The sequence below is a fragment of the Saccostrea cucullata genome, unplaced genomic scaffold (genome assembly GCF_032062105.1).
Source record: "Saccostrea cucullata isolate Sc308-1 unplaced genomic scaffold, CSIRO_AGI_Scuc_v1 ctg4536, whole genome shotgun sequence".
NCBI lineage: Eukaryota > Metazoa > Mollusca > Bivalvia > Ostreida > Ostreidae > Saccostrea > Saccostrea cuccullata.
Window position 1 is genome coordinate 28,236 of NW_026932986.1, and position 22,591 is coordinate 50,826.

Sequence of the window (22,591 nt, forward strand, 5' to 3'; positions counted from 1 at the left end):
ATAAAATTTGTGAAAGTGCAAGGATGTGTCAATCAAACCCGCCGAAAAATCTAAAGTTTTCATAACTTTTAAACGAAATAAGACTTTTAATTAATTTTTGTGTGAAATGCTATTAAAATATATAATTCGTGATATTATACAGAAAAAATGAGAAAATATTAACTTCAAATCTGTGTCCAAGTACCTTTAAACAACTATGTACATTTGTATAAAGATACTGTAGACGTACTTTTTATCACTGGGTTATTATTCCGCGGAATCTCAAGTTCTGTTTAATCCGCAGGTAGAAAATTACGCGGATTTCTTAGACTTCACTATATGCCTTACATTTATATTAAGTACGCTTGGACAAATTTCCGCGGAAAATTTGTGACCGTGTACATAACGTAAATTAATACCACGCGGAAAAAAGTACTTCTACAGTATACCAGGATCTATTTGTTATGTGGATATAAGTGGTGATAAACTAAGTGGGAACGAGATAAAACACTGAAACATAGCCAGGGATAATATTCAAAGCCTTTTTTATTTTGTTTTCTTTCTACTTTGTCTTTATTATACTTTTTAACCAGTTTTACGATGGGGTGTACTTGTTAAAAACAAAAAAGTATGGAATACCATTAGTTGAACAATTACGTAAAATCCATCATTTTTTCATGTGTTTGCTCTTTTTTTATGATTTTATTGTTTGATTTATTATGATTTCTGCTGCAGTAAGAAGAATGACCAAGTGTTATCTTGGAAAAAGAGTTACTCTAGGCTAAGTTTTATTTATTTTTCTTCTGTTTTATCGATTTCATTTTTATTATAATTTTATTCAATTAAAATTTATATGATATTTCATGTTATTTTATTTATGCTTAGCATTTTCATTTTATTATTTCTACACAACTTTTCTTAATCTCATGAACAACTCTATTCAATTTAAACTGCCTTCATATGATTGTTTGAATTTTGTTTAAAAACAAGAATTAATAATGCTTTCATTTTACAAGTTTCATCACCATATTTCAGATTACAGACAGAAATGGCCAAATGTGTCATTTGTTTGAAGGATGACAACCTGCCACTTGTATGCTTGAGGGAAAAGGGAAGCAAATGAATTAATGATGCAGCCCAAAAGCGTGGTGACAAGCTTTTCACAGAAGCTTGACAGTATGTGCATTCAGAGTGCCGAGAGGTCTAAATAAACGAATTTAACATAAACAAAGCTGCCACGCAAAGGTCAGTATCAAATGAGTGTGCTTCAAAACAGCGTTTGACTCGCTCTAAAGAACAGTTTATGTTTGCTACCCAGTGTCTTTTCTGTGGACAAACAGCTAAAATGGACAAGAAAAGATCAGTAGAGATACATCCTGTTCGAACTAATGATTTTCAAAGCAATAGTCTACTGATTTGTGATGAAAGAGGAGATGACTGGTTTACTGAAGTGCGTGGTAGAATCGCAGTTATGATAAGGCTGTCCCAAGGCTTAAAATGCCTTAAAAATATACAATTTCTTTTGAACTAGATTTTAATTTCAATATGCAATCCATGATTGAAATTGCAGTGAAATTGAGAAAATCGTTTAATCAGGTATTATAATAAAGCATTTTTGTGATGTCACATGACTCTGTTGATCACGTGACGGACATTTATGATATTCTTAAATGCGGCACAAAAATCGCTTCGGCACAAGTGCAAAACAAACTTATTGTGCAAAGTTTGTTTGATAGATCAATTTATCGCGATCTCTGGTACATAGAAAGTGCTGGGGCAGGTTTAATTTTTACTTCGTAAGAAAATATTTTACAAGAAATTCAATTTACTAGCCTAAAAAGGGGTATTTTCCACTCTTTATCGCAATTTATATAAAAATGGATAAACTACATACGATCCCCCAGCAAAATTCAGTTAGAAGACTTACTTATCCTGTAGATTCACATAGAATATCTTCAATTTGTCCTTGTTTATCACTTGTACCAGTCCAATATATTCACGATTCATAAATTCTAACTTTGTCTACAGACGTATAAGGGGAGCGTTTCACACATAATTTTTAGCTATTGTTTAAATATGTGCATATCGGACAAGCGAAAGGAACAGGTGTATATAAATTTCAAATGTTCAACATCATAACAGCACACTGGCGATTAAAATACAATCCCAACACTTAAATTAAACAACAACACTCCATAAAATCTACATGCCCTGTAAAAATTTATGACACTTTCCCCGTCATGTCAGCTGAAGAATGCAGTGACTTGACGTCATATTCTATTATGACGTCATATCTTGGTAGTTCAGAGAAGTTAGTACAGTTTGATCAGTTTGATATTTTACGGGCAGCCTTATCCTAGCCGCGATCAAATGTATTAATGATTTGCATGCTGCTGATGCTTTATACCATCAGAGTTGTAGTGTTAATTTTCGTACAAAGAAAGCTAAGCCACAGTTATTTGTTCCAGAAACTGATCGCGCTTTTAAGAGAGGACGGTCAAACAACACAGATGAGTATTTCCAACACATTGTTTCTTTCTTCAAAGAACATGAAGATGAACAAGTCACAATCAATGAGCTCGTAGAAGAAATAAAAAACTGTGTGGAGATGATGCTAACTCCTCAGTGTACATGAAAAAGAAACTCAAGGATCACTTCAAAGATGGCATTATAATTTTTGAAAAATATGGCACTTCTGGAGTTGTAACTCTGAGACACAGCAAACAATATTCTCCAGGATTTCTACCATCGTCCTAAATTCAAGGATGCAGAAGAAGAAAGGCTTTCAATTATAACAACAGCAGCAAAACTTTTAAAGAGTGAAATTAGGTCTATTGATGCATCAAAAGACACCTATCCATCTGCTAACTCAATTTCTTCAGTATCAGACAACATGAATTATATTCCTAGTGGCCTTAGAATGTTGCTGCAAGGACTGTTTGTTGAAAAAGAAAATGATGTGAAGATTTCATCCCTAGGACAGGCTATTATGCAGGCAACAAGACCAAGATGTTTGCAACCAAATCTACAGATTGGACTTGCCATTTAAATGCACAACATTTTTGGTTCCAGGTTACTTATAGAAACTTTGTATAATATTGGATTTTGTTCCTCCTATTCAGAAGTACAACGGTTTGAAACCTCTGCTGCTTTTTCTCAGGGCATGTCCTTGCCTGGTTGCTAGGAAAATAGCTGCTTACAGTTCATTGCTGATAATGTGGACCACAATATTTGTACTCTTGATGGCAATGAAACATTCCATGGAATGGGCATTGATGCTGGTACTTCCCCTGGTGTGTTTGTAGGCAATGTTATAAAGAGGAAACCTATGACCATAAATGACTTAAAATTTGTGGGGAAAATTGACTTGACATATCATAAAGCCCCTATCAATACCATGTCTGAATTGAGATATACCAGATTGCAGGATACTGTTCGAGTGATTGTACAAGCAACGTTGACATCTTCATGCAAATTGCATGGCCTTTGAAGACACCTACACCTGGCTGGTCTGGTGTTTGGCAGATGACATCAACAGGCACTTACCCTGGAGCTACATCAGTGGTATTTCTTCCTATAATAGATTTAAGTCCAAGTGATCCATCCTGCATTTATTCAACAATATTGTTTGTTAAAAATCAAGCTGTACGGTACAAGAAACGCATATTCTTACATTTGACCAGCCGTTGTACTGGAAGGCCTATGATATACGAGTAAAAGAACAGTCGAACAATGAAATAAAGAAAATGGTACTGCGCCTGGGTGTATGAGTTTTTTGGGAAGCATTGGGCATATCATGTATGGGTCTAGCCTTCAAGAGATATTCAAATTGATATATGCAAAGAATGCAGTTCCACATATCCTTACTGGAAAGGCCATGTCAAGAGCAAGTAGAGCACACATGCTTCTAGAAACAGCACTTTATACACTTATACAGTCTAGGTTAGGGAGGAAAGCACAAGAGGAATACCCTGATGAAACACTAGAGTCTGATGATACAGATGTATCTTATCAAAGTTTTATACTAAGCAATTCTTCCAGAAGAGAAGTTGAAGAATTATATGACCAGTTTATGGCAGGCAGCAAAACAGTTGAAAGTGTATGCAATGATGAGGAAGTGAAGCACTACTGCAGATAGTTTAAAGATGGCTTACAAGAACTCCTGACAAATGGCAGAACTGCACAGCTCTGGGGACAATACCATGAAACGATTTCAATATTCAAGACCTTTCTGAAAGAACTGGAAACTGGGAGCTCCACCTCAAGAGTGTTCAGAACATGTTGCCCTTTTTTGCTGCATCTGGCCATAATCTATACACAAAGTCCTCTTATGTATACTTTTCAGATATGCAGAAATTGCCTGAGACATATCCAGTTGTGTACACAGTTTCTTAATGGATACCATGTGATGCGACGATCAGATAGGCACTGGGCGGGTCTTTCCGCGGACCTCACCATAGAGCAGATTTTGATGAGAAGTGTAAAGTTATCAGGCGGGTTGACGAGATGACGTGGTATGACAGAGAATCAGAGATCACAATGGTTGCTGTCGATGCCAGCTTGTGCAGAGATTACTCACTCACTTAATGAATTCACTGGTATGGCATTTGCAACAAGTCAACAGCACAAGCAAGCAGGTGATTCACGTATAGAGAGGGACAGAAAAGATTTTTTTATCATAATGTCATTTATCAAAGAGAGAGATCCATTTGGGGGTTCGTCCTTCCTTCGAAATATAGAAATTGGTGTAACTGCAGACAGTAAGGTCAATGCAGACTCTTCAAGAGATGTTGGAGAAAGGATTATTAAATTTATGATTGGCCAGGCTATTTCTATATACTCCTTCAAGAGAACACAGCACGTTGTCACATTAAACTCTAAAAATCAATGAAAATTGAGGAGGAACCTGTGTTAATTGACCTTCAGTTGCTTTTTCAGAGGTTTGCAACAGTTGCCAATAGTATGGATTTAGATCTATCTGAGATTTTTACATATGAACTGTGCAGTATGCCACCTGCATTATTTGATAGCATGGGCTTACTTAGAGAAGCACACAAGTAAAGCCTTGCAGACTACATGTGGGGTCTTGGAAATTGTACTGCTGAAGAAATTCCTGATAGTATTACATATGCACTTGATGGTGGAGCACCTCTTCATCGGATTCCATGGCTGAAAGGCGAGAAGTTTATACCTGATATATCGATTTCGTTTCCAGTAGATATCCCGGTGCTGTTATTGTCTTTGATGGTTATTCTGAAATTCCTAACACAACGTACATCACACACCTTCGACGCAGCAAAGGCATATTGGCCACAGAAGTTTTATTTACTGAGGACATGTTCTGTCAATCTAACATGGACATCTTCCTAACAAATCCCAGAAATAAACAACGGTTTATTGATCTCCTAGGTTGTAAACTCCGAAATGCAAGTTTTGAAGTAATACATTCCCAAGACGATGCAGACTTACAAAACAGAAATAAATTTTGCAAGAGAACAGAAAGTAATGGTTGTTGCCGAGGATGCAGATATTCTTGTTCTTCTGTGTTACTATTTAGATCCTACTTCCAAAGACATTCTAATGGGATCAGAACCGAAGAAGGGTCAAAAAGCAAAGCTTTGAGACATCCATAAAACAAAACTACTTCTTGGGGAAGAAGTATGCCATCTCCTTCCAGCTATCCATGCCCTTATAGGATGCGATACAACTTCAAAGATCTTTGGAATTGGAAAGGCATCTGCACTGAAAAAAAATCAAATGTACGAAGCATATGCAAGAGAAATCAATGTTTTTTTTTTTTTACAATTTTCAATGCATTTCCATACATTTGCATGCAAATGTTGATTAAATGGTCCTATATTATTTTCAACCATACGTTCTCTCCTAAACCCATTTATTTCATAAGGTTTATACATAAAATACATTGTTAAAACCTTATTTCCAATGACATGCATATACTTTGGCTGAAAATGCAAATATTGAAACAAAACACAGAAATACCAGCACTTTAATTTTGAGTTACTTCCCTTCACTTCTAATCGATATTCATTGTGATCAAGAGACTGGTTGCTTGTTTCTATTCTATAATTTACTTTATTGGAAGCGAACTGTCATAAAACATTTTTGCAAGGACTTATAGTAACTTTTAATGGTGTTTCATTCACATAACCTATAGAATCGTTTTCATTCAGTCTACCTGGCTATCATCACTTTCAGCATAATTTATTTCACATATTTGCGCTACCCAGCATTCATGTACCTATTCTAAATGACGACCTGTTGACTGTCTGCCCCCTTAGCACAATGTAAACAAACTCATCGCTGTTTTTCTGTTATTAATGTACAGTTGAATATATCCGATAAAAAACACACGTGCTTTTGTTTACTTCTCAGTCTGTAACACCTGCTTTATTTGTTTTCAGCGCCTAGAGAATTCCATACGGGAGATCACTCTCAATGACTTCTTTTCATAAATGAGAAAACCTATGTATAAACCTTTTATCTCCGGAGACCCTGCGTTGCCAATGACCTTAATATTTCATTTTTGAAAGTTTGTTTAAAAGTGAAGAAAACGAAAATTTAAAATGGACATGCTGCATAAACACATGATTAAGATTTGGACGTTCTAAATATGAGAATGTTTAATCTTTTATTGCCCGGTATTGCATAAAACATACTATTTAACACCATTGCCTACAACATCAGATTGATATTTACATTGCAGAAGAGAAAAATATGTGTTAAATAGACATATCTTTATTTTCAGGTATGAAAATTCATACCTTCATTTTAACTTCCGGTGTATGGAGAAGAGTAATCACATCTGATGCCATCATTCAGTGATTTTACCTATGAGCTTTATACGATGCACGAGTTTTATTTATGTCATAATATCATATTATAAATCATAAATCCAATTTTTGATTTGATAATCGAAGTAATCTCAAAAACTTTATATTGTTTTCATGTTAACATTATAATTGTCAAGATAACAATGGAGACTAGAAATAACTACTGTTTTTGGAAATAATTAATTAAAAAGAGTACTGGTAAGATCAATGTGATTATACTATTTAATACCTACCTTTTGAAAATTAATTTGATGTTGCATACAAGTTTACCCGAACTTTACCGGCGCTTGAGTTAACAATGATTTTCTTTGCGTTACAAGAACAAGTTACAATCAACTGCACTTAAACATTATAATAACGAGTTTGTTATTTCGTTCAAACAAAACAACATTCTTCTTTGAAGCGTTGGAAGGAGAAACTATGGAATGAAAATTGCAAAATTATTACATCGAAATTATAATTTAAACACTTGGATACAGCTGCAAAATAAATAACTTTTTAATTTTCATTCTTCGTACATTTCAATACATCTGCATGGTTACTATTTTGAAGACGGGAGTGGGACATTTTATTCAATGATTCCCCTCCTTCCCTTCAAAACACAAGTATGACCATTAAATTTTATTGTGTATGGGGGTGGCTCTTTGGGAAATCGCACTCTATAACTACATTTATACTACACAGAGTAGAATCGAAACTGTTGTGGGATTCCCATATCAGAAAATCTTACTGCAGAGTCATTTTTATGTGGGTGGAAAGCCTACTCTATCATTGATCATAATTATATTTGTTTCTACAAACTCTTCCATTGTTGTTTCAATTTCTTTAATATTCAAGAAACACTCGGCGGTTATACTGTATTTTTTTAATTTAAAATTAGCAGCAAGAGCAGTCGAAGAAAAACATGAGGTCAAGAATACTGGTCACTAACGAGCTGCGCCATGTTTGGAGTGTTTTACAAAGAAACTAGCAAAAAATCATATACCTTTTAATTTTTGAATGACAATACAAACCTACTTGACGAAATGCGTGGACTCCCCACGGTCTGTTATCTTGAACCTCTTCAGGAAAATTGATAATGGTAATCTTTATGACAGACTAAATGTGGAGTTTTTCTTATTTCAAATCATCAGCACAAAATATATTAAAACTAAATATATATAACAGCAGTCAAACTTTTTTATAGAAATAGATAAATGATCATCACCTAGAGACCACGGCAATAAAAATAATACTTTCAAATGATGCATGTACATGTATCAGACATGATATATTATCTCGATACATTCATGACGGCCAAGTCATAAACATCAAAGTATATGTACTAACTCAGATTTGAATTACTCTTCCCAAAAAGTGCCAGGGTTAGAATGTTTACACATTAACACTTTTTAGGAGAAAGTAAATCTGGTGTAAAGCGAAGACCGGGATTCTCCAATCCATTTGTAATAAATAAGGTAATAAAGGATTACTCAGTAGTCATATCATATTTTAAGAACGAATGGCAATACATTTATTTTCCTTAGACATTTAGTACCATTTATAGCGAGAAGTATACAAATTAATCAAATTTTAACCAAATCACGTATTAAATATGATAGTCACACAATTTACCAAAAAAGAAACTTGTTCACCAATCCAAATTTATAAGTCCCCAGCTAAGTGTTTGCCAGACACTGCTTTCATATTGAATTAATTTAACAATTTAACAATATTTTGTTATTATTGATTTATAAGTAAATAGGATAAAATGAAGCTAAACAATTTTGTTTTAATTACAAATAAATAGCATGTATGAGATTTCACTATAAAAACACAAAGGGAATCAATCAACTTCTATGAATATAGAATCAAAGTTCATCGAACTTACATAATCGATAATAAAAAACTGTATACAGATTTATTTTCGCCCCGTTTTATTTTCGCCATTTCATGCTTGCAAACAATGTTGACCTGTTTAAAATTCGCCCAGTCAGCTTTTGTTTAAGAAATCATGCTGTATTCTTTGAATTCGCCCAAATGAGAGTTAGGGCGAAAGGGCTGAAAATACCCTGTATACACTACATAATTTTGTCTGTGTATTTCGAAATGTTTTGATAAGGTCATTTTCAATGCTGTAGATCATTTCAAAATTATTTTGAATTTTTAACAAAAGCTTTTTTCTTATTTGAAAAAAATAGGAAATTCTCTCATTTTTCTCTGCAAATTCAATATACTTGTACATTTAAATATCTATTATTTTTTTAAGTTATAGCTGTAGTGTGAAAGGATATAAAAAGTTTTTTTTATTTGTGTTCATGCTCCTAAACCAAGATCATCTAAATTTTGAGGATAATAGTTAAGCACAAAGTCAAGTCTCTATATCATATCTTGAGTGCATTCAAGTAGCTTTATGTCAACCTAAACAGCATAAAGTCAACTTTATTCCTGTCAATAAAACAATATGCTTCTTGATTCTAATTCGTGTAGCTCTAATGGAATATTCCTGAAATAAAGGTCTCCATTCCTTTCATCATTCTAACTTTTTCCCCCTCGTGTATTCATAAGCTGTTTTTGCAAACATATATATTTCACAGCAATCTTCAACACAGTTTTACGCGATACATCTCACGACATGTGGCCAACTTGATTTTCAACCTTTAAACTCCCTTATTTAAATATAATATTGAGAGTTTTTCGAATTCATCGTCTATTACGTGCATGGCAGCAAATAATTAAAATCTTTCTAAGTCCATGTAACTCTGTAAAAAATTGATCGATCTTAAACAAATACAGAACTTTTCAGACCTATGTACATGTATTCTTAAATATATAAATCTGTATCCTTTTCATTCCAGTATGTGCAACCTTTACGAAGAAAATGAATAATACATGTAACTGTTGGTGAACGAACAGATAGACGGACCGAGACATGCCAGCTGAGCAATGTACCATCCCTTTAGCTTCTTTGAATGGGACATAATAAGATATTGATAAATGATCTTCTACTTGATTTTTTATCAATAGTCGATAAGGTCTTCAAATCATCGATTTACTGATTATTTGTACCATTAACTTATTTATTCCAGTCCTAGTATCGGTCCATGCGAATCAACTGGGAGACATAAATTCATCTTGCAGGTGTAAAGACGAATAATGACTCCCATCGAATAATGACTGGAGGTCATTTTTCGACAGCGGAAAATGACCCCCGGTCATTATTCGACGTAGAAAAATTACTCTTTTGCCCGTAGAAAAAGTGTTACCATCCTAAAAATTTGCAGAACCCACGTGAAAAAAAATGACTCCCTGTGGATTAAAGCTGAAATTTTTAAGGGGCAAAAAAAATTAGATAAAGAAGCATATTGGCCAAAATGCTCACCTGAGCTTATTTGGAATAAATTGATGATATGTTGATCTCATAACATACGATTATAGCTATATTTTAAGGTTTTGTCAAAGGTCAACATGTCTAAAAAATATTTTTACAACAGCTTCAAAACTATGTGTGGTAAAAAGTAAAAACGTTTACAGTTTATAAATATATCATTGATTAATAGATAGAAAATATCACTTGATAACAAATATTTTTAAAAGATATTTTTTTTATAAAAATTGTATCAGAAAATGTGCATATATAAAGAAAAATGCACCTACTTAATTATGTCCTTTTTGTGAAAACCAACATTGCAGAAATAGTATATGTTTATCATTGAAGGGCAAGTTGGACATGACTGGTCTCTGAAAGGCTGTTATTGAAAGCATGATACATGCACATGTATGTATGAAGACCCCTTTAAAATCTGCCATTTGTAATGAACTTTCATTATCAAGTCTGAACATTTGGACAAAATAAACATGGAAAACAACTTTCCAGAAGCTGTCCAAGTCCAACTTGCCCTTCATTGATAAACATATTTTTTTTCTGCAATGATGGTTTTCACTAAGAGCACGGAATTAATTAGGTGTATTTTTTGAAAATATCTGCATTTTTAAGAAGAGTTTTTTTTTCAATTAGTATTTTTTCCGAGTTTATTTTTTATCAAGTGATACTTTCTATCTGCTAATCAATGAAAAATTTATAAACTGTAAAAGTTTCTAATTTATACCTCACATAGTTTGAGGGCTATTGTAAAACATTTTTTGGACATGTTGACCTTTGACGAAACCTTAAGGTCAATGCGATGATTCAGAATCTAAAGGAGTAAAGATTTATCGAGCCTAAAGGGTTAGGTAAACATTGTTTTTCGATGGTGGAAATCATCGTACTGACAGAAAAAAATCAGCAGTATAACATATTATTATATTCTCCGCTTGAAAAGCGGGAGAGTATATAGTGATCGGGACGTCCGTCCGTCCGTCCGTCCATCTGTTATCCGCAACTCCTCTTATAGATAAAAAAAAGTGTTTGTGAAACAGCTATGCCCCTGTATGGCAACATAGCGAAGATTAAACTTTTTTAAATGCAATTTAAATATAATGGTACCCAAAGTAGGGTCTTCTCACATGAAATACAACTGAAAAATAGGAAAGCCCTAGCACCACTCGTTCAAAATTAATGGCTAAGGATAAGTGTTTGAAAGGTAGGTCAAATTCAAAGGTCAAAAGTGATGGTTTCTTAAGAAAGGTTCAATGTAACAAGGATTACATTTGTGAAGTATGAGAGTACTAGTATCTACAGTTAAAAAGTTATAGCCAAAGTAAATTAAAAATTTGGCATTTTTTTTGTAAAATGGGACAAACTCCAAGGTAAAGGTCAAAAGGTCAAATTTGGTGGTACCTAAAGTAGGGTCTTGTCACAAGGAATATACACATATTGAATATGAAAGGCATATCTACAATAAATGAAAAGTTATGGTCAAAGTCAGACCGCCAGATAGACAGACAGGCCATACAGACGGACACGATAAAACTATATACCCCCGAATCTTCGATTACAGGGACATAAATAGAAATGGTCTTCAATTAACTTTTCATATTATGATACAGTATAAAGAAGACGTTACAAAAATGAAAATGTTTGTTCTGATTTTAAATTCTCTGAAAAATATACTCCGAACTGGGTAAAAGGATGGAGTAAAACAAGAATTAAGAAATGTAATGAATACTGTGTGCTAAATGAAAAGGTTATGTCTACATGCATAGTTTTTGCATTAGAATGTGTATTTTACACTAGCCCAAAGCTTTACAGAGCATGTTTTTAGGTGTTATACCCACCCACCCCCTTATTAATTTAGGAGGAAGTCGATTATCAACAAAAGCAACAACAAAAAATACCCTACCTTTATTTTTCTATAAGGAGGGACTAAAAATAAGCTTAAAATAATCTACTATTCTACTAATTTTCAACTGTTACTTTGCCACAATACTTTCAAGTATACCCCCACCAACATTTAAAGTATGCTTTAATCATGGCGAAGTAAATTATGATATGATAGAAATTGTGTGAAGGCTTAACTTCATTTTAATATTTTATCTAGAACCTCTTTCAGTATTATTGAAAAGTATAGAGTTTTATTTATATTTTTTCTTTTTTTTTTTTTTTGTTTTGATTTAACGTAATTTTTTTTTGGGGGGGGGGGGGGGTGAGGGGTGGGGGGTTAAAAATTTCCTCCTCTTTCATTGTGGAAAAGGGTATGCCAAACTTATATAAGCTAAATTTTGAAATGAAGGAAAAATTTTCTATCAAAATTTTCTATCAAAGAGTATCGGAACCTGATTGTTGCATGGTTTGATTTCTAAAAACAAGTCGAATATTATTCTTTAAGCAAACACTATAAGGAGGAAATTAAAAAGAAATTTATTTCTTGACAATTAAAGAATCTCTTTTCACTTTAAAGGGTGTCATTTTTCAATGGGGGTCAATTTTTAATAGGACTAACATATAAAATAATTACCCCTATGACACTTTTTCTACAAAAAATGATTTTTTCTACGGGTAGGGGGTCATTTTTTGTCGTTGAACAATGACCCCCGGTCATTATTCGATGGGGGTCATTATTCGTCTTTACACAGGCAATAATGGTATATGGCTTCAAAAGTAAGTAAAGTTGACAATAAAATGTTAAAGTAATCACGTTCACCATGACATTTTGTTGTTAAATTACTAATTTTATCTTACGTTTAATACAATTTCCAAATATAAAACAAAATTATTGTCCAACCCTGTGTTATCCTTCATTCAAGATCACTGGATATTGTCACAACTGACCTCAAGTTGTGATGGATTCGTTAAATCGGAATTTACAAACCAAAATAAATAATATTTTGTAAGACCTCCTGTATACCAAGAAACAAGATTTATAAAAATTAACAATAAATTTATCTACATATGTACAATAAATATCAAATCGGCCAAAAGTTCAATCATGGTCATCACTGGACAGATTCACACTTCACACCACGTCGCAATGTATGGTCCACCATATTGTCCCTTCCGGTCCACCATATCCCAAAAGTATCCTCACCATGTACACCAATCCTCCCGTCCAGAACAAAAGCTTAATATACAATTTCGGTCACCTACAATTTTCATAGGGTTTTCTAATAAAATGTTCGAAACACATATCTGTTCAATGTACTAGGTTTTACGAACAAATAACGAAAGAAAACATGTATTTGCCGTTTAACGAGTAAATGAATTACAGCGTAAATATATAATTACATTCTTGCTATATTGCTAACAGTTTTACAAAGAAAATTGCTCTTTAAAGCTAACAACAAAAATATTGTAAAGTATGAAAACTTACTGAGCTGTGGCATTTTATACATAAAAACCATACTGTCGGCCCCCAGGTCTTGCTCTCAACGCCGCTACAAAACATCCCTGAATCCCAAGACCACACAGCAGGGGAAACAGCTAAAACACACCCAAGTTCACACAGCATGGGTTATATAAAGGCACACCCAAGATCACTAAGCATGGGTAAAGTATAACTTACGGCGTCCAGACCTTATCTGACACACACTAGCCAACACCCAGTATAAATAACTGACCAAACTACTCAAACGGGTTCGACGAGTATACGTTGATAAAAATAGAACAAATACAACTCAGTGACCAATAGTGCGTAAATGAAATAAACGATAACTCCTAATGCCAAAATAAAGATAACTCTTACCAAATCCTGTACAATAAGCTAATATTAAACATTGACACAATGTCACTTGTGACAGATATATTGAGTCAACATATGAATGAAATATATGGCGATAAAGAATAGTTTACATGCTCAAAAGTCCATTAATAATATTTTGGGGCAGAACAAATATGGACACTTCCAAAACATCAGAGGTGGGATCAGGTGCTATGGAGGAGTTAGCTGCAGAACTTTAGCTCTCTGCTTGAGAAAATTCGGACAGATAAAGCAGAGAGCTACAGATCCAAGCGTTCTAAAAACCTTCGATTTACGCCGACGATTTTTTGTCGCTACTTTAGGTATTTATATCGTGTAGTCTAAGCTTTCTCTGGCTTTTAGAATTGTATCCTATAACAATTCATATATTTAACTCTTATATTTGATACTTTGTTTACCTTTTAACGTTCCGAAACAGTCCTGTGTATAATTTTGTAATGTCGGTTTAAAAGAGTTCCATTCCGACTGGGTGACTTAAAAGACCATGCATTTGTTACCGTTGAGAGATAAGTTATATGATCAGGAATTAAAGTTGAATGTATGATTAACTATTAAATACCATTTAAAATTATTATCAAAGCTAGGAAAAGTATAAAATACACAAAAAATACCCATATAAATGAGCGATAAAAAAAATCGTCGGCGTAAATGGAAGGTTTTTACAACGCATGGATCTGTAGCTCTCTGCTTTATCTGTCCGAATTTTCTCAAGCAGAGAGCTACAGTTCTGCAGCTATGCAGGAATGAGCATCCCCTGCCGACCGGTCACATCAGCCGTATGCTTCTTGTCCTGATAGGGAAATAACGGGAAAATCCATCGTCAATTCAGTGTATAAATAATTGATTAACAATAAGACTTATTAGTATGAAACACGTCATTCAGCATTTGACTCAATGATGTTCAAAAATCTATCTAGTAACAGAAAATCACATCATTTATCTTTCTGCAGACAATTCAGTGTGTTAATAATGTCCAAACAATGAGTATGAAAAACATAAGTCAATATTTTACTATATTTTATTTCATTATATTTTATTATATTTGCTTGGACTTTTAAAGTATTTACATCTGATTTACAAAACTAGTACTTTTCAAATAGTAATATATTGTTGCACAGTACTCTTGAAGTTTCCACTTCACATTTAGACGTACAGACGGACGGACATACCGACTACTACATACCCTCCCGCTTTTCAACCTAGCAACTGGTCATTAATATAACGTCGTCGATACACTATAGTGTCGATTTGAATGTCATTGATTTTTTTTCTTTCTCCTGTATCGATTTTTCAATACATTTAGCTTCAACAATATAATACAAATATATAATTCCAATCTTAATTTTATTTATTGATTCCCTGTGTTTTGATTGGACAAGAACAAATTCAAGAAAAAGTTTACACATCGATGAATTTTTCAATCAGAACGACTTTCATGACCTAGCTTCTAGGCTGATGTAAAAACAATGAAAACAGATACTTCTAGTCCGTTTTAACTAAATTATGACTACAAGAAACTTGAAATTAAAAAAAAGGCAAAGCAGAAGATAAACAGGACTGACAAACGGGAATATTATGTTTATGTCACTGTCGGATCACTAGTGTGAATTCTAAAAAATCGCTGATCATGCTGTCATTTCATGTTTCATGCATTTTCTCCATGTTTCATATCAGCTCAGTTGGTATCGTTGTGATAGGGAAAAGAAACGTACCTCAGACTCTTGCCTTATCAGCATCAAATTCATATATTTTCATCCTACAGATCCCATATTCTCCCTAAATCTTTGAACGAACCAGAGTAAATCGAGGACGTCGTCGGTCTGCAACTTTCGCTATAAGCGTTGTCGTTAATGTCAACAGTAAGGTCATGCTCAAGGACGAATTATTCTAGAGAATACGCGTATTTTCGAAATTTGTGGACTTAAACAACATTCAATGAATTTTTATAAGTTTATTTATTGATTGTTTTGATAATGTAAGTTGGATTTTATCGCTATTTATTTGTAAACGTTTCTTTGCGGCATAAAGTATTCCTACGCCGTACAAAACAAAGGATTGTTTGGCGGCCTCAAAAAGAAATAATTTTAATAATTTTAAAAAATCGTAATTTTTACTCACAAACTTTACATAAAAGTGCTTCGCACTTGTATTCAGTTTGCGAGTAAAAAGGCAAAGTTTACACATCGATTAATTTTTAAAAAAGAACGTTTAATCCTGTAATGATACAAATATAAGTCAGCTAAAAACTGGACCTGATCTCCAAAAAATACATTAACGTGATGCATTAATTTAAACAGAGTCATTACATTTCTTGTAGGATAATAAATAAATATAATTTGAACTCTTTATTACACGTTGTTTTTCAATTTACAGTGTTTTCATAACTTTGATTGATAAACGAAATGTGTAAATTTCCAATTTAAATGCATGAACGACAACAAGATGTACAGTCTGTGCACTATTTCTCAACATCCGTACACTTACTAAAAATTAAAACAAATAGATATAAGGTATCTTTCTCCTTAAATCTGCTACTTTTATCTGTGTTTGACGATTTTTGATAAGCATATTATTTTATCTTCATTGGTAGATAATTTATTTCTATAAATGATTAGTTAAGACCATATATCGAATTAAAGGACTAAAAGATGTCTAACCAAAAGCACACGGTGTTTTTGTTGCTCTGGATGTTTATAGTACAGGTAGGTAATTATCGCTGCTTAAAGTTGTACTAGTATCAACAAAAGATTCTAAATTTTCAAGAAGTATTTTATTCCGTGTCCGCGACTTTTTTGTGTTATCTCTGCAAAAATAACAATATTCTGATAATATCAACATTGGATTTATTATGAACAGTATAATTATTTGATAATATTTCCTTATTCATAAAAAAAGAATGGTTGTTTTCTTCGGTGTACATTTTCGTATTATTGAAAAACTTTCTAATTTTTTTTTTTTGGGGGGGGGGGGGCTATTTAGTTTTTATGCATGGAAGAGGACTATCTAAGTTTTAAGAACTTGTGTCCAATCCATTTGAACACATTTTCCATGAAATATGTATGAAATATATGGAGATAATACACAGTATTCAAGCTCATAAGTCCATAAAACATGACAAAAAACAGCAGAGCAACACATCAGAGGTGGGATCAGGTGCCATGGAGGAGTGAATATCCCCTTCCGCCGTGTGCTCTTTGACATGATCGGGAAATAACGGAAAATCCATCGTCAATTCAGTGTATAAAAATTGACTAACAATTAGTATAAAATACGTCATTCAGCATTTGACTCAATTATGTTCACAAATCTATCTATTAACAGAAAATCACATCATTTATCTTTCTGGTGTATATTCACCTACTTTTTGAATCTTTGATGAGATCACCCCCCTAATGTAGATTTTCCGAAGGGTTTGGAAAAATTTTGGAATTCCATGGAATTCCAATCATTTCTATACCAAACGCGAAAAGTGTGTCTGGAAGTTTTTGGAATATTTTGAAATTTGAAAAAAAAATGGAATTAGACATTTTTTGGTTTGGAAAGTAGTGGAATTCTTTGGAAAAAATGATAAAATGAAAAACTTAGCCATTTTCTGCACTGGAAAACTGTGGAAAATTACTTAGAATTTTTTTAAATGTCGACTAATAGTACAATAACATTGGGATCGAAGTCGGGCTCGATGAACAATTAATTTAAACAACACGCCGAAATTCAAAAATATCGAATGCCATGTTGATGTTACACAGAAGGAAAGTTGGAAAGAGAGTGTCTAGAACAGGGGAATCATGATTAGCTTTGGATGGAAGAAGATGAAGACATTTTAAGACCTGGTAGGTACAATATTGTACAAAGGGACAACTGCACTTTACCAGTACGTCCAAATAATATGGAAATAGCACGTGTTCCTTCTCTATAGGAGAGTCACGTGTCCGCGTGACGATTTCGCTAAAAAGGCAATAAAATGCAAAAATAACCTATTTTTTGAATTCCTCGTCATTTTTCATGTTAATAAACTTCGTTTAATTAACGAAGTTATTAATTAAAACTAAAAGCACTTTCAAAACAAACCTTTCGCTTTCATTTTGGCGGCCACATTCCAAAGTCATGACGTTGTTAAGCACGTGACTTATTTCAGTGCTGTGATTGGTCAAGGTAAGTGACGTAATACATATTTTGACAGTTGCGCTAAATGTAAACAGTGGAATCAGCTGATTGTAGTACTATGCCGTTTTTTACGATGATTTATATGAGATATGCCGTGAACGGAGATTTTAAATCGCTTGGTTGCAAAATTTTGGACTTCTCGGAAACTTTAGTGGGAAATGTAACACTTGCAATGATGGAAATGTTAAATTAGTGGAGGACAAATCTTACAGTAAGGACGGTATTGTTTGGAGGTGTAGTAATAGACAGTGTAACAAAAAAACGTCAGTAAGAGAGGGATCTTGGTTTTTCGGAAGTCATTTACTTCTAGAGCAGGCAGTAAAATTAACCTACTATTGGGTATATGAACTACCCGGTGCTTTTATTGGACGGGAACTTAAAATTGGAAGTGATCACACCATTGTGGATTGGAAAAATTTTCACGAGAGGTGTGTCTCTGCATTTTAAAACAGGACAGTGAGAGGATTGGTGGACCAGGAAAGTACGTGGAGATCGTCGAGAGTAAGTTTGGCAAGAGGAAGTACCAGTTCAGTTCAGTTCAGTTGTGGATTTCCCTCCTATGTATAAGGAGCACCCGAGAAGGTTGTTTCATAAAAGATATAAAAATTAAAAAATAAAAGAGATGAAGTGAGGAAAAAAACAGTTAGTAAAATCTATTCTATGTAGTGCTGTAAGATAAAGTTAGAGGTGAAAGACCAACTAAAAATAAAACAAGAATTAACATACTGTACAGTAGCTTAACTCCTAAAGTAAAATTGTTCGGGTCTAAAAGTTCTTAAAAAAAAAGCCACAATTTAAAAGAATTTTGCACCTTTTCCGTGACTGTTTCTATTTAAAAAAAATAAAATAATTTTATATACCTCTTTACCACAAAAAAAAAAAAAAAAAAAAAAAAAAAAAAAAAAAAAAAAAAAAAAAAAAAAAAAAAAAAAAAAAAAAAAAAAAAAAAAAAAAAAAAATATTAAGGTCTGTTGGTTGTAGACTGTGTACTAATTTTTTTAATAATTTGAGCTCTATGGCAATGTAGAGCAAATACCATGTTGCGGCTCAGGTTCTCAATAAAAATCTGAATTTTGTTGTTTCTGGATGGAATCTCTGAGAATGTGAAGTAGGAGGGATCGATAATAGTCTGTAGCAATCTAGCGTCCTCCAGTAAGTATGAATTAGATTCCTGTGTGCCAATTTTTTCTTGCAGGTAATGACCTATTTTCATCAGATATGGCTTTCTAATAGAATCTAAGGTGGGACATTTTAGTAAAAAGTGTAATCTGTCCTCTGTGGTCTCTCTACATAACAAGCAGTCATTTTTCACTTTGTGTTGGTTAAATTTATCAATATTGTCCTGTAAGCGGTAGGTATTTGTTGCGAGTTGAGCTTTGACAATGGCCTTATTTGATGCCTTCGGCGAAAAAGTACTTGACTGCCATAATGGATGGGGTTGTCTGCAGGAGTTGGTCTGTAATTTCAGATGTTGTAGGGAAACTTTTTCTGAGATTTCAATTTCATTTTTGATTTGCCAGTGGTCAGATATTTGCTTCTTTACTTTCTGTTTCCAATGTTTTGCCTCTTCATTACTTTTTATATTTCTTAACAGGTATAATGGGTCTGGAAGATCGTATTTTTCCAGGGTACTTTTTGCTCTAATAAACCAACTGGCACTGTTGTCAGGTTTTGTTAATAACTGTCGTACTGCCATTTGGTGCTCTATTGTTGCAGGATCTTTAGCAATATTCAAAAATGTTGTGATAATTCTAGCATCAATGTGGGCCTCTATCGGTTTGGCTCCAATAAGGGTTAGAGTTGCAATTGATGCGGTCCTGTCAGGGAGACTTTGAAGTTGCTTCAGTACCTTTCTTTGATATTTTTCAAGTTTCTCTAAGTCAATTTTCCTTATATTTAAAAGCTCAATTCCATGTAATAATCTAGGTATAACGAATGTGGTCCACATATTTAAAGTAATAACAGGAGATAGACCATTTTTTCCATGCATTCCACTTCCAAGTAGAGCGTATAATGTTCGCCGGGCAGTTTCTATTCGCTGACTGACATCAGGGGTATTTGTTGAATTTCTTTCAATGCCTAGGTGTTTTAGGGAAGATACATGATTGATAGTTTCATTTCCCAACTTCACTTCAATTTCTTGCTGATATTTTTTCTGGTTAGTCTTAAACGTTAGGATTTCACATTTTGCTGAATTTATAGTAAATCTATCTTTATTTGAAGCAGTATTCACTAAATTTGTCAAAATCTGCGCGTCTCTTTGGTTTTTTGTTAACAGGGCAACGTCATCCGCGCATGTTGGCGCGGTGATATCAAGAGTTCCAATCTTTACTCCCTCAGGTACAGTCTGTAGTGCATTTAGGAGGTCATTGTTGAATCTTTTATACATTAAGGTAGATAATTTAGCTCCTTGCCTTATACCTTGTTCTAGTTTTATTTCCTGTGATAGATTTTCATTCCATTTCACTATTGTATGTGCATCTGTGTGTAGAGATTTCACCAAGTTCCAAAGGTTGCCTTCTATGCCATCTTTATATAGTTTACATAGTAAATTTTCGTGCCACACTACATCAAATGCCTTTTCTGCATCAAAAGTCTGCAGGATTAATTGTTCTTTATTATCCTTTGCATCGCAGAAGGCTTCAGAGATTATTAGTCCGGCCATCAGTGGGGAGGTTCCGGATGTGAACCCTCTTTGAAGGGCATTTTGTGATGGATCTAAAATAGGTTCCAGTTGGTCTCTCAAGCATGTTTCTAGGACCTTCCCAATTAGAGGTGTCACTGTTATTCCTCTGTAGTTTCCCGGCTTTGTCTTGTCTTTTCCCTTTTTAAGAATTGGTGTCAGAATGCCCGTTTTTAGTCCTGTCGGTACCTCAGCTGTATGCAGTATGGCATTAATAATGTCAGTAAGCATTGGGGATATATGGTCAATGCCCATCTTAAGGTGTTCTGCTGTAAGGCCTGTTGCATCGGGCGCTTTGTTGTTTTTAAGGTTCTTAATAATATCTCTAATTTTTTCCTCAGATATCTTTTCGGTTGGAGATTTATTGGCTTTGCATATATTTTCAATAATAAGTAGATTATGGCCTATTGTCTGTTTATAGTCCTCATCGAAGGATTCCTTTTCCTTTGGTCTTGCTAATTCTTCAAAATGGAGCTGCCATCCTGTAATTATGTTGTCATATTCATGGTACGCTTCTCCATCCACAATGATATGATCAGTTTTATCTGTTGGTTTGTTTCTCTGCTTATTAACTAGTTTAAAAAATAACTTTTGGTCTTTATTGATGTTTGCTTCTGTTATCTTGCTGTATAGTTTAACCCTTTCAAGGGCAGATTCTTGCCTCTGAATTTTACGGAAGGTCCGTTTAGCATTTTTCCTTAGTACATTGAGGGGATGATTGTGGTCTTGTGGTCTTCCTGCCTCTTTCCACCACTTGTGGGCAATCTTTGATTCCTTACTTGCCATAGCAACATTCACGGACCATCTGACTTTTGTTTTGTAGCATTTTTTCTTTTTAGATGTTTTAAAAGCCTTCTTCTCTGCCTGTATGATGTTACTAGTCAGTGTATTTATAGCTTCTGTAATATCAAAGTATGATTCTAATTTGTTGTTCTTATGTGGGATTCTCTTTGATAATTCCGATTTGTAAGCTTCTATATCACATTTTTCCCAGTTTCTTTTTGGTTTTCTGTTATTGATCTTTTGGCAGTCTATTGTTTCTCCACGCATGTTAGCGGCGATGGGAAGTTTGGCAAAGACCAGTTTGTGATCTGATAAATTTGCATGATCGTCACTTCGTATTTTGATTTCGTTTATCCTGTTTTGGTTATCTACTGCCAGTATGTAGTCTAGCGTTGCGGAGTCTTTTCCATTGTGGTGGTAAAATGTCGCTTGGTTTGGGTAATCATTTCTCAACTGAATGCTGTGTGTATCACAAAATTGCCTAAATTGCTTATCTTGTTTGTTTGGATCGGTCCTGTGCAGTGAGGCATTCATATCCCCTACAAGTATGATATCATGCGTTTGATCGAATTTATAGATGATCTCAGCCAATTCTGCCAATACTTCCTCATAGTCGTCGTCACTTTTACTGTTCCTTGATGGCATGTATACATTGATTAAGGCGATTGGTTTAGGGGTATCTTCTATTGTTAATGCTACCGTTCGCTTTCCTCCGTCTGGAAGTACTCGTATGAGTCTATCCAGCTTTTTCTTCCAGAATATAGCCACTCCACCATATCCCCTCTTTCTTTCCGTTGGTGGTAAGGGGTCATTCATGTCCACAGATTTGCTAGTGTCTTCTGTAACTGTATTAAGCCAAGATTCTTCAAAAGTATATAACCAATGTTCTTGCACACATAATATATCACACTTTTTTAACTCCTCACACAAGTATTCTGTATTAGTCTTTACATTTTGGACATTCAGGGTTCCTATTACCAAATCCCGGTGGTCAGGTGGGGTGTCTTTCTGAAAAG